Genomic DNA, 13,813 nt, shown 5'->3' on the forward strand with positions numbered 1-13,813 from the left:
ATTTGGTCTTCAACCTGTGGGACAGAGCACCTAGCTACAATAATCTTGGAAGGCCTCATGGAAGGATGTTCCAGGGCACAGCTGAGCCAAAGGAAGCCCTGCTCCTGTAAAGAATATCTACTTTGTAATTTGTATTCCTGTTTGTTCTGGTAATTTGGGAAGAAAACTGGCAAATTAATCACCTGGTTAATGTTAGCTTCAGAGGCCACCTTTGGTAAGAAAGATAGGTTAGTACGAAGAGTCACTCTGTCTCTATGGAAGAACAGATAAGGGGGCTTGACAGATAACACCTGTAGCTCAGAAACCCTCTTGGCCGAGGTAATAGCCACCAAGAAGGCCGTCTTCCAGTATAAGAACTGTTAATAGACAGTGGCAGCTGGTTCAAATGGAGGATAAACCACTGCCTGTAAAACCAGAGTTAGATCCCAAGGAGGTAAGGGGTCCTTGACAGGAGTCAGAAGAAGAAAAGTACCCTTCAAAAAGGCCTTGCCAAAGCTTAGAAGAAGCCAAGGAGGCAGAATGCTCAGCCACATGGAAATTAGAAATTGCAGGCAACTAAACTTTAATTGTAAAAAAAAAAAAAAAATAGCACCATTGTGAAAAATCTGAGATAGAAAGTCCAAAATGGCAGGAACTGCAGCTGTAAATGAATCCAGATTATGCTGAGAAGCCCAGACAGAGAAACATTTCCACTTGCTGGAACAGATCTTCCTGGTGGAAGCCTAATGAGCTACAACTAAGATCTTTTTGACAGGGGAAGAGAACTCAGGAGTCCTGGCCATCAAGGGAACTGGAGCAGCCAAGAGGTAAGCTTCAGGCTGACTATGCCCAGGTGACAAACCCCTGATGGGTGCGTGAGCAAATCCGGAACTAGATCCACAGTTGAGGGAGGACACACTAGATGAGACCACAGACTGGGGAACCAAACTTGATGAGGCCAGAAAGGGGCAATAAAGATGACTTTGCTCTTCAATCGTTGTGCTTTCTAAATAAACTTGGGGATCAGAGGAAGAGGAGGGTAAGCACAGAGTAGACTGGAGGGCCAAACATGGACCTCAGGTTACTTCCCCAGAGGGGGATCAGAGCAAAAGACTCTGTGGACTTCACGTTGGAAGGAGAGGCAAAGAGATTGCAGCAAGGATGATCCCATTTTTGGAAGATCATGCCCGCCACTGGAGGGTTCAGAGACCACTCATAAGGCATCAGAATAGTTCTGCTGAGCCTGTCTGCTAGAATGTTGGACTTTCCTGGAATGTGCATTGCCACCAGAAATAGATTGAAAGAGATCGCCCACTCTGACAATCTCATGGCTTCACGGCAAAGGGGGTGAGATCTGGTCCCTGTTTGTTGATGTACCAGACTACTGACATGTTGTCTGTCTGGATGGCAATAGACCCGGTAGGAAGAAAGGCATGGAGGGTTTGCAGTGCCAAAAGCACCACTCATCTCCAGGACGTTGATATGCAGACTGGTCTCCAGGGAGAACCAGGTGCCTTGTACCATTCATCCCATGCAATGCCCCCCCCCCCCAAGCAGGAAGGCATCCATGGTCACGATTGTTGAGGAAGGAAGAACAAACGGGGGCCCAGAAGAAGATCCGGGGACTGAAGCCACCACCGAAGAGAATCCTGGCAAATTCGGGACAGCTAAACAAGGTATGATAGCGGAAGATTTAGAAGGGACCACTGTACCACTAAGATCCATTGAAGAATGCGCATGGGAAGGCGTGCGGTTGGCAGAAGCGTGATCGTGGCTGCCCTGGACCCAACATCTGAAGATCCATACCCGCTGGGTGAAGATGGGTCTGAAGAATATACTTCACATATTGTTAAAATGACAACAACCTGTTTGGAGGCAGAAACACCCTGTCCTGTAGTGTATCCAGCCGGGCACCTATAAAGTCCAACACCTGGACCGGTACCAAGTTCGACTTGGCTAGACTGACTGTAATGCCCAGGGAAGGGGCAAGAAGAACCTAATACTTGGCTTGAATCAGTCAATGTCTGGAGGAAGCGGAAAGGAGCCAATCGTCCAGGTAATGGAAGACTTGAAACACCTGCAGCCGCAAGTCAGCCACCACTACCGCCATCATTTTGGTCAAAACCTAGGGGGCAATGGTGAATCCAAAGAGGAGTGCTCTGAACTCAAAGTAATTGGCTTCCAGCTGGAAGCGGAGAAACTGTCTGGAGCATTTTCCCATGATAGTACGTATCCTGAAAGTCCACTAAGCACATCCAGTCATTCATCTGTAGAAAGGGCAGAATGGACTGCAGGGTGACCATCCAAAACTTCATCTTGGCAATGGACTGGTTCAGGGTAGAAAGATCCAGAATGAGTTTTAAGTTCCAAATTTTCTTTAGCACCAAAAAGAATCTGGAATAAATGCCTTATCCGAAGTGGTCTGGTGGGATGGGCTAGGTGACTCGTTTATCAAGCAGCCTGGCCATTTCTATGGCTGCTGCCTCCCGTTGACCGGGTGAAATTTCTGGGCGTCAACTCTTTAAAGACAGAAGACACAGGTATGGGATGGAGTAAACCCTGGATATGATTTACAGCACCCAACTATCGCTCGTGATGTACTCCCAAGGCTGTTGGGTGTAGAGAGGGACACTCCCCGACTGCCTCCAGAGAAGAACAGTCGGGCAATCCCTCAGGATTGCTGAAAGGGTCTGTCTGAGAACGAATCTCGAGATCACCGGTCCCTTGGATCCTCTCTGCCATGTGGGTGACATCTGTCATCCCCCCCTCTGCCCCTGGGGGATTGAACCCGAGCGTCCTGGGGAAAACCCTGAGACTTCCGTAACCACATGTTCCTGATCCTATGCTGATTCCTAGAAAAGGATTGTTGTGGAGTAGAGAAGTGGATCCTGACAGCAGACAAGGTCTTCCAGTCTCTCTCATTCTGGGTAAGAGTGTCATGATTGTATCTGCTTTATTTTCTGAAAAAAACAAAAAAACAAAAAAATATACTTCTTTTCCCACTTTTCTAAGCTAGTAGAGTCCAGTTTTCAGGTTAGTGCTAAATTCAGAGCTGTGTTACAAGTTTCTGTTTGCCCATACCTTACTTGGATAGAAGGAAGTTTCTCTGTTCACTGTGAGAGACGGAGCTTTGAGCAGCCTATCTGTCCCTGGAGGAGTGGTTTCAGCCTATAAATCAGTAGTTTATTGGCCATTTTGGGCTAATGTCTATCTCTTTCATTTACCTGCTATAAAACCCGCATTTGCGAGGTTTTTGCACTAGTATACAGCTCAGCAAGCTCCTGCCTGGTGCCCTGCAGAGTTCTACAGCAGCAGAGAGACAAGAGAGAGACTTTGGAGTGATTAAGTATAATTTTTCTGCATTTTCTTGCTGCCTTTAGCTAATTCCACCTAAAACACTGATTTTTTTTTAGGGTTTCTGTGATTTAAAAAGCTTGTTACAGCTACATATTGTACTTATTTTATTGCCTGCAATTTAACAAAGTCGTTTTTGTTTAAATTACCTGTTTAACTGTTACAGGCTACACACTCAAGTGTGATAGCCATTTCTGTGCATTTAAAGTGTTTTTTATTTTTATTGTATCTGCTTTATTTTCTGGAAAAAAAATATATACTCGTTTTCCTGCCTTTCTAAGCTAGTATAGTCCAGTTTTCAGGTTAGTGCTGAATTCAGGGCTGTGTTACAAGTTTCTGTGTTTGCCCATACCTTACTTGAACAGAAGGAATTTCTCTGTTCACTGTGAGAGTGGGAACTTTGAGCAGCCTATCTGTCCCTGGAGGAGTGGTTTCAGCCCAGAAATTAGTAGTTTATTGGCCATTTTGGGCTAATTTCTATCTCTTTCATTTCCCTGCTATAAAACCCGCATTTGCGTGGTTTTGAGCACCGGTTAATTAGGGTACAACTATTCTCGGCTCCACAAACTGTACTCTTCAATTTTTCCCTTGGAACTAGACAAACTTTCAACTTAAGCACTCAAACCATTCACTTCTCATCCCTGCACTTGGTCAAAACTCACAGTAAGTACTAATAAACTTAGCACTAGACCCCCCCCCCATACAGTAGAGAAGGATAAGGCTCTCTAGTCGACCTTACCAGCCTAGCAGTAAAACAGTTCACTGTACCTATATCCAGGCATGTCCAAAGGGCAGTTTCAGGTGTACTCTCCAATCCAACTGGGGAATCTGGGCATTTTGAGGCAATGTTACAATTGCCTCATGTACACAGACAACCCTCTCCCCTCCCTTCCACTAAACACTAATACATGCCAGAGATGCAATTATACAGTCAAACTGGAGGCTAAGCTCTCTCAACCCAAGACTGGACCAGGCAGTCAAGAGGAGAAGGGAATTACTTGCATCACACCACCAGTCTCACATAGACCTATGGAACCAGCACCGGCAACACACACAAATACACAAAAACATACTCGGAGGCTCTAAATAAAAATCTGCAAAAGCAACAGAGACCTCCAAAGCAGACATCAAAGCAACCTATACGCCCCAACACAAACCATGAAACACATACTTCACAAAACTAGTGTGCCATGCAATCACAGCCCTTAAGGCAAAATAACATACCCAACACACTAGTAATAGGTGACTCTATAGTCAGGCACACTGACGTCCCACTCACTAGGCTGAACAAGGAGAAGGTTACTGTTAGCTGCCTGTCGGGTGCCAGGATCTGCCACATAACACAAGCACTCAGGTCACTCCAGAACAAGTACAAATATGACCCTGTCATTGTTGGTGTGAATGACCTGAGCCGTACCTCCCTGGCCTACATGAAAAGAGACATGGAGGAGCTCTCTGATCACGTAGCCCAGGTCGGTATGACCTTGATCCTGAGTAGCATCCAGCCCTCACCAAGAATGATACAACGGTATAGAGAAAAAAATATCAATTTCAACAAATGGCTAAGCTTCTGGTGTCATTCAAAGGGGATCCAGTGTCTGTCAGCCTGGGATGACATGCTCGACAAGCAACGCTACTTCACTAGAGACGGCTTGCACCTGTCACCCTTAGGCTTTCAAATACTGGCTAAGGCTCTTGCCACCCCCATAGTGCCTTTTTTAGGCAAGGCTCAAAAGACAAACCCATCGCTGTAAATAGCACAAGTAACAAAAAACTGAGGGTAATGCTACTCAATGCCAGAAGTCTAAACCTCAAAATGCACGCAGTCAGTATGGAGAAAATCGATATATGTGCAGTAACAGAAAAGTACAGTTGTGTACACTTACCATAAATGTAGATGTTAGAGTGTATTCACTGTTGCAGTCATTACATTTGGGTAATCTGCTGGCAGGTCGTCAGGGGTATAAAACAAGCAGCCGAAGCCATTTTCTTTACTTTTTCTTGCCCCAGATGTCAGGTGCCCCCAAAAAGGTAACACAAATACACACACACATATATATATATATATATATACATATATATATATATATATATATATATATATATTTATAAACTATGTATACATGCATCAATATAAACTTTACCTTCATCTACAAGCAAATACACCACATAGGTTGTAGACGATAGAGAAGGAAAGATAAAATCTAGAATGAAAGGGGGGAAGGCGAGCGGGTAACCGGGACTGCAACAGTGAATACACTCGAACATCTACATTTATGGTAAGTGTACACAACTGTACTATGTTCTTCGTGTTTCACTGTTGCAGTCATTACATTTGGGTAGAATCCCAAAGCTATGGATGGGAGGCTAGAGCTAAACAGCATTAGGTGCGGCTATAAGGCCCTGCAGAACTGCAGTGGCAAAGCCTGCCCTGGACTTAGAGTAGAGAGACAAATGATAATGCTTTGTAAAGGTGTTAACCGAACTCCAAGTAGCAGCCTCTAGAATGTCTTTGGTTGGTATTCCTCGGAGAAAGGCTGCTGAAGTAGCTGCAGCTCTGGTGGAATGAGACCTAATGCCCTTGGGCACAGGTTTGCCATGGTGTAAGTAGCAGAAACGAATGCAGTGGCTTATCCACTTTGAAATAGTCTGCTTTGAAATAGCCTTTCCTTCTGATCCTGCAGCATATGTCACTAGTAATTGCTCAGTTTTTCTTAGAGCTTTAGTCCTGCTCAAGTAGAATCTTAGCTGTCTGTGTACGTCCAAGGAATGCAGAATTCTCTCCCTCTTGTTCTGCGGATTTGGATAAAAGGTTGGCAGATGAACAGTTTGGTTAAGAGCCACATTGGAAACCACCTTAGGCATAAATGAAGGATTTGTCCTCAAAGATACCCTGTCTGGGTAAAATATGATAAAAGGCTCCACAGCCACGAGGGCCTGTAGCTCTGAGACTCTTCTTGCTGAACTAAGTGCTAGTAGCAGAGCTGTTTTCCATGATAAGAACTTTATATCAGCAGTAGCAGCTGGTTCAAATGGAGGCAGGGTGAGCTTTTCCAACACATAACTGAGGTCCCATGCAGGTATTGGTGATCTTCTAGGAGGCCTTAAATTTTTGGCTCCTCTAAGATACTGCTTTAGTAAAGGATGAGAAAAGATTGGTGGCTTTGTATTGTAATGAGCTGAAATGGCAGAGGCATGGATTTTAATTGATGAGAAAGATAGGCCTTTGTCAAGCATCTCAGTCAAGTATTGTAATATGTGAGGAATATTTGGTTCTGCTGTATCAGTTCCTTGTGCTTGATTCCAAGCACATAATCTCTTCCATTTATCAGCATAAGATTTTCTAGTACTAGGCCTTCTGGCTTCCAAAATGACATCAGTCACAGCTTTACTGAGAGGTGTTGTTTGTATAACCACATGATCAGCCATGCTGCCAGGTTCAGTGTCGATTGTGCAGGATCGGATTGTTTTGCTGGGACAGTAGTTGAGGTCTTTGAAGTAAGGTCCAAGCTGGGTATTGAGACAAGTTCCTTAGGATTAGGTACCAGTATTGGCGGGGCCAGTCTGGGGCAATTAGTATCATCTTTGGTTTCTCTTGTCTGACTTTTAGTAGGATCCTGGGAATAAGAGGAAGAGGAGGAAAGGCGTAAACTGATTTTTTCCAACTGAAGGATAGGGTGTCCACTTTCCATGCTTGTCTGTGATAAGTCCTTGTGCAGAATCTTTTCAATTGATAATTTTGGGGAGAGGCAAACAGATCTATGTCCGGGCTCCCTCATTTCTTTATCATGCTGAAGACTTGTGGATCTAGCTTCCACTCGTGAGGGTCCATAAGGTTTCTGCTTAAATCTGCCAGAGTATTTTGTTTTCCTGGCAGGAACTGAGCTTGAAGACATATTTGGTAAGTCAAAGCTGTGTCCCACAGGGCCATGGCTAGTCTGCAAAGGGGGCAGGAGTGCATGCCCCCCTGCTTGTTTATATACCACATAACCGTGGTGTTGTCAGTCTTTATCAGTAGTTGTCCTGGATGAAGTAAGTCCTTGAAGGCTGTCAGGGCATTTTGAACAGCTAGCACCTCTTTTTGGTTGATATGTAGATGTATTTGTTTTGGGGTCCATATGCCCTGAATGCAACTTCCCGCCATGTGGGCCCCCCAGGCATAATCTGATGCATCTGTTGTTAAGGTTTGACTGGCAGGAGGAAGAGTGAAGGCCCGTCCCATGTTTTGGTGACATGCCTTTGCCCACCACAGAAACTCCTGTTGTAGGCAGGGAATGAGAGAAATCATTGTTTCCAGACTGTGACAATGTTTATTTATTTATTTTATTTATTTATTTGCAGTTGGTTTACCAGGATAGTCCATTGGGCCAAATGAACCCGTTTTCAATGGAGTCCTGGGGAGAAAAGCTCCAAAACTAAAAAGGTTACAATAGGTTGTTCTTAATAGTTGCACAAATTATACACTTATACAAAGGTTAAAGATACAGAAAAATAATTTGCAAGTAAATACTTAGTAGATAATATAGACTAAAAGGAAATTTAGCATGAAAATATTGAGAAATATCATCATATTCGGAAGCAAACACTTACAGGGTGTGGCTTAGAGCATTATTTCCAATTTTCATAGGGATAGTAATATGTAAGAGGGGTGAATAACAAGGAGAGTTGCAGGAGGAAACAGAGGAAGGAAGGAAGATTTAATTTGCAATTAATATGTAAGAGTTAGGGGTGAATAACAAGGAGAGTTGCAGGAGGAAAGAGGAAGGAAGGAAGATGGAATTTGCAAGAGTAAGTTATGTAGGATGGGAGCAAGAGCATTCCCACTGGGATACAAGATGTGAATGAAGAGATCTTTTAAAAATAAAATGGCTGTGGGTGGTGCGAATGGAAGGTGGTAGGGAGTTCCAAAGGCGTGCAAGGCTATAAGACAGACGATTTTTTCCTGGGGGACGAGTTGGTTTATATACTTCTAACAGATTTTGATTGTTTGATCGTAATACTCTATCAGGAAGGTGCATTTTAAAAGCTGATGAAAGGGAGGGACAGAGGGAAGGGTTGAAAATAAGTTTATGTGCAAGATTTAGTTGAATATATGTGAGATAACTGGGTAGCTCTAGCCATTTCAGTTTTTGGAGAGAGGAACAGTGGTGTGTGGAGGACTTGTAGTTGGTAGCAAACTTGGCAATTTTGTTGTAGCAAGAGGAAAGTTGTGTTTTTAGAGAGGACTGTAGATTAGTTAGGAGTGGAGCTCCGTGAGAAGGAGGGGATGAGAAATGAAGTAGAGAGGGTGATTTTGGTAGCAGGTGTCAGATAATGATATTGTCGGTAAAGCATACCTAGTTTTTGATGGGTTTTTTTGATATTTAGCTGTAGGTGAGAGTTGAATTTGAGCTGGCTATCAATTTGGACCCCAAGTAACTTGGTCTCTGACACCAGTTCCAGGGGTACATTATTTTGACTAGTGATGGAGAATGTGTTTATATCGAAAGACATTGTCTTAGAGGGGGTAAATAACATTAATTTAGTTTTAGACGCATTGAGTGCTAGGTGATTTGTTTTCATCCATTGCTCAGTGGTTGTAAAGGCATCCTGAGTCAGTTTTCTGAGTGAGGGGATAGAAGTGGCAGAGCAAATAATAGTGGAATCATGTTGACTCCACAAACTGTTTAGGTACCACTGAAGTTTCCTCATATGCAGTCTTGCATATGGAATCAGCAGGATGCCATGAAGCCCAAAGACTACAGAGTGTGTCTTGCAGATAACTGGGTTTCTGTTGCCATCAGTTTGAAGTAGTCAGTTGCCTTTGTTTGTCTGGCCTGAGGTAAGCCATCTGGGCAGTTGTATTCAAGCTTGCACCCAGGAATGTTACGTTTTGAGAGGGTACCAGTTGTGATTTCTTTTCATTTATTGTGTACCCTAGGCATGTTAGAAGCCTTTTCACAAACACCAGGTGTTGAAGAAGAATGTCCTTGTTCTCTGCTTGAATGAGACAGTCGTCCAAGTAAGGGTATATTTGTATACTTCTTTGTCTGCATAAAGCAATTACTGGTGCCAGGCATTTTGTAAAGACCCTGGGCGCAGTAGATAAGCCAAGGGCAGTGCAGAGAATTGGTAATGTATTAAGCCAGCCTTGAATCTGAGGTATCTTCTGCACGCTTGCCTTATTGGGACATGCAGGCATGCCTCTTTTAGGTCTAATGTCACCAGGCAAGCATTCTTGCCCAGCATGGGCAGAAGCTGCTGCAAAGTCAGCATTTTGAATTTTGGAATGTCCAGGTTGTTGTTGTATCTTTCGGCTTTTCCCAGTTAGGGGTCGCCACAGCGGAACTCCGGTCCGCTAATGATTGGCAGAAGATTTTTACGTACCGACTTGCCAGGCCTGACCTGACGCACAACCTTCAACGAAGGTACACCCATTCACGCACGTCTCCACACAGAAGACGCTTTAGCTGAGAATTGAACAGGACAACGTCTTACTGTGAGGCGACAACGCTACCGCAGCACCACCACCGTTCAAAATCGATAAATCCAGTATTGGCCGCCAGGCCTTGTCCTTTCTGGGTACCAAGAACAGTCTTGAGTAAAAACCTTGTCCTTTTTCCTGTTCTGGTACTGGCTGAATGGCCCCCATATCCATGAGGGAACGTAAACTGTTTCTGTGCCTCTGCCCACTGATTTTTTGGCAGATCCGGCCAACCGTTTGCCATTGTCAGAGCATGGAAATGGAATCTGTATCCCTGTGATACTATGTTTAGCACCCACTTGTCCTGGGTTAACCGCCAATTTGAGCAAAAAGTGCTAATTTTCCCCCCAAGGGTGCTGCCAAAAGGTAAGTGCTTGGTGAAGGCAGAGGAAAGTTATTGAGACTGTTTTCTGAAGGTTTGTGCTTTATCTCCTCCAGATTTGGAGGGAGAAGCACCCCATTGCTTTGACCTGTAAGAATCTTGCGCCTGGTATCTGGAACCCTTAGGGCGTCTGGATTTGCCCCTTTGAGCTCTGTCTGACACAGGAAAGGACCAATTTTTTGTAGGCCAATGTCTACTGAATCTTAGTGGCTGCACTTGTAAGAAGTCTTTTACAGTTTGCATAGACTTAGCTTTGTCTTCCATTTTCTTTAAAACCTGTTCTGCCTTAATACCAGAGTATCATGCTGTAAAGGCGCATCCAGTAATTTAGCTTTAACATGATCAGGCAAATTTTGCTCTTTTAGCCAGGTGTGCCTACTAATCACAGATCCAGTAACTGCGGCCCTGCAGGAGGCCTCTAAGGAATCAAAAAGTACAGTTTTGTACCTACCATAAATGTAGATGTTCGAGGATCCACATTGCTGCAGTCCTAACACTTGGGTAGTCCGCTGTCCTAGTCGGCCCGAATACCAAAGTATATGGCTGACGTCGGTCAAGGCGCATTAGTCTGACGTCAGGACGTCAGGGTACTAATGCGCATGACCGACGTCATATCCTCAGTCTTTTCTTGCCCCAGATGTCAGAAGACCCTAAAAAGATAAGGCCCAAACCAAAAAACACCAAACACTCCTGCACCAAAAATATGTACAATATATACAAAATTACAAGAGTATAACCTCACCTACACAACCACCCCTAAACACAGACGGGCAGGAGGGAGGGTAAATTGGACTGCAGCAATGTGGATCCTCGAACATCTACATTTATGGTAGGTACAAAACTGTACTATGTTCTTCATTCCACATTGCTGCAGTCCTAACACTTGGGTAGAATCCCAAAGCAGAGGTAAGGGAGGCTGGCAAATCATAAAGAAGCAGGAGCTGTCAACATGCCTTGCAAAATAGCTGTGGCAAAACCAGCCCTAGATTTAGAGTAGAGAGGAAGGTGGTAATGCTTAGAGAAAGTATGCACTGAACTCCAAGTAGCTGCCTCCAAAATATCCTTAGTTGCCACCCCCCTGAGAAATGCTGTTGAAGTGGCAGTAGCCCTAGTGGAATGAGGCCTAATCCCAGCTGGAATCTCCTTGCCATGATGGGAATAACAAAATGCAATGCAAAACCCAATCCACTTAGAAATAGTTTGTTTTGACACAGGCTTGCCCTGAGAACTCAAAGCAAAAGAAACAAACTGCTGAGACTGCCTAAAATCCTTAGTCCTGCTTAAATAATAACGCAACTGCCTGTGTACATCTAAAGTGTGCAAAATCTTTTCCCCTTATTTTGGGGATCTGCATAGAAAGTAGGCAAATGAATAGTTTGGTTTAAAGCCACACTAGAAACCACCTTAGGCATAAAGGAAGGATTAGTACGTAATGATACCCTATCCTTATGGAAAATCAAAAGGCTCTACCGCCATAAGGGCCTGCAATTCAGAAACCCTTCTAGCAGAAGTAATGGCCAACAAAAAGCAGTCTTCCATGACAAGTATTTCAATTCAGCAGTAGCCGCAGCTCAAAAGGTTGTAGAGTAAGTTTCTCCAACACAAAATTGAGATCCCAAGCAGGAGTAGGAGCTCTCGTGGGGTCTTATATTCTTTGCCCTCTAAGAAATTGCTTGAACAAAGGATGCGAAAACAATGGTGGGTCACAATCATAGTGAGCTGAAATTGCTGCAGCATGAATCTTAATGGAAGAGAAAGACAAACCTTTGTCCAATAACTCAGTAAGATATTGAAGAGCCACACTCAAATTAGGCTCAGAAATCTCCAAATTCTTTGCTGCACTCCAAAATAAAAATCTCTTCCATTTTTCTGCATACACTTTCCTTGTACTAGGTCTTCTGGCTTCCATAATCACATTTAAAACTTGTTGAGGAAGTTGAGACCTGCTGTGTTTCAAAACAGAATATGCCAGGCTGTTAGATGAAGAGAGTGAAGCTTGACATTGAGCAGATGACCGTCCCTCTGAGACAACAGGTGTGGAATCAAAGGTAAAGGCCATGGAGGCTTCCTTACCAGACTCCTCAGTAATGGGTACCAGTGTTGCCGAGGCCAATCTGGAGCTATTAAAATCATCCTTGGCTTGTCTCGTCTGACCTTTAGGAGCACCTTTGGGAGAAGAGGCAGAGGTGGAAAGGCATACACATGAAGATTTTTCCAACTGAAAGAAAGAGCATCCACTTTCCAAGCTGTGTGATGAAACCTCTTTGTGCAAAACTTTGGCAGCTGGTGGTTTAGTGGAGAAGCGAACAGATCTATGTCTGGAGTTCCCCATGACACTGTCAATTTCCGAAATACATGAAGATCCAGTTTCCACTCGTGGGGATCCATGATTTGTCTGCTTAACACATCTGCTAAGGAGTTCTGTGCTCCCGGCAGAAACCTTGCCTGAAGAGTTAGTTGCAAGCTGAGCGCAGTCTCCCATAAAATCATTGCTTGCCTGCATAACTGGTAAGAATGTGTTCCCCCTTGTTTGTTGATGTACCACATGACAGTTGTGTTGTCTGTTAGAATCAACACCTGCCCTGGAAGAAGTAACTCCTTGAAAGCCATTAATGCAAACTGGACTGCTAACATCTCCTTCATGTTGATATGTAGATGCTGTAGTCTGGCAGGCCACTTGTCTTGTATCCACTTTCCATTTAGATGAGCTCCCCAAGCAATGTCTGAGGCATCTGTCGTTAGAATCTGACTCGCCTCTGGCCGGGTCACAGAGAGTCCCTTGTTTAGGTGACATTCCTGAGCCCACCACAAAAATTCCTGTTGAATGCAAGGTATTATTTGAATGACAGTGTCCAAATCCTGGCAGTGCTGTGTCCATACATTTTTGAGATACCATTGCAGCTTCCTCATATGCAGTTTGGCATTGGGAAGCACCAGAATACAAGATGCCATGAACCCTAAGGCTTGAAGGACTGTCCTTGCAGTCAGCTCGGACTGAAGAGATAGTTGATGGAAGTAAATGGAAAGATTCTTTTGTTTGTCCGGGGTTAAAAATGCCATCTGGGCTGCTGTATTCAGTCTCACACCCAGAAAGCACATGTCTTGAGAGGGTACTAGACTGGACTTTATTTCGTTCACAGAATACCCTAGGCATCTTAGCACTGCTATCACATATTCCAAATGCTGTAAAAGGTCTTCCTTTTCTTGAGCCAGAATCAGGCAGTCGTCCAAGTAAGGATAGATTTGTATTCCTTTTAGCCTGAAGTAAGCTATCACTGGAGCCAGAACCTTTGTGAATACTCTGGGCAGTAGATAAGCCAAAGGGCAATGCAGAGAACTGATAATGGGAATTCCCAGCTCAAACGCAGATACTTCCTGCAACTTAGTCTGATAGGCACATGAAGGTAAGCCTCCTTGAGATCTAAAGTTACCATCCAGTGATCTTTGCCCAGCAGAGGTAAAAGCTGTTGTAACGTCAACATTTTGAACTTGGGAATGTCCAGATAAGTGTTGAGGATAGATAAATCCAAAATTGGTCTCCACGTGTTCCCCTTCTTTGGTACTAGGAACAGGCGAGAATAAAATCCTAGGCCCCTTTCTGGCACAGGAACCGGCTGAATGGCCCCTATTTGGAG

General features: G+C 44.1%; 1 protein-coding gene across 2 annotated transcripts in view; it reads right to left on the reverse strand.

The window, feature by feature from the left end:
- NFS1 (NFS1 cysteine desulfurase) overlaps nt 1-13,813 on the reverse strand; it is a 2,153,374-nt gene that overhangs the window by 244,962 nt on the left and 1,894,599 nt on the right. The gene's annotated exons all lie outside the window — the stretch shown is intronic.

This window comes from Protopterus annectens, chromosome 12.part0 (assembly GCF_019279795.1).
Source record: "Protopterus annectens isolate FY-2018-M chromosome 12.part0, PAN1.0, whole genome shotgun sequence".
In the NCBI taxonomy this organism is placed as follows: Eukaryota; Metazoa; Chordata; order Ceratodontiformes; family Protopteridae; genus Protopterus; species Protopterus annectens.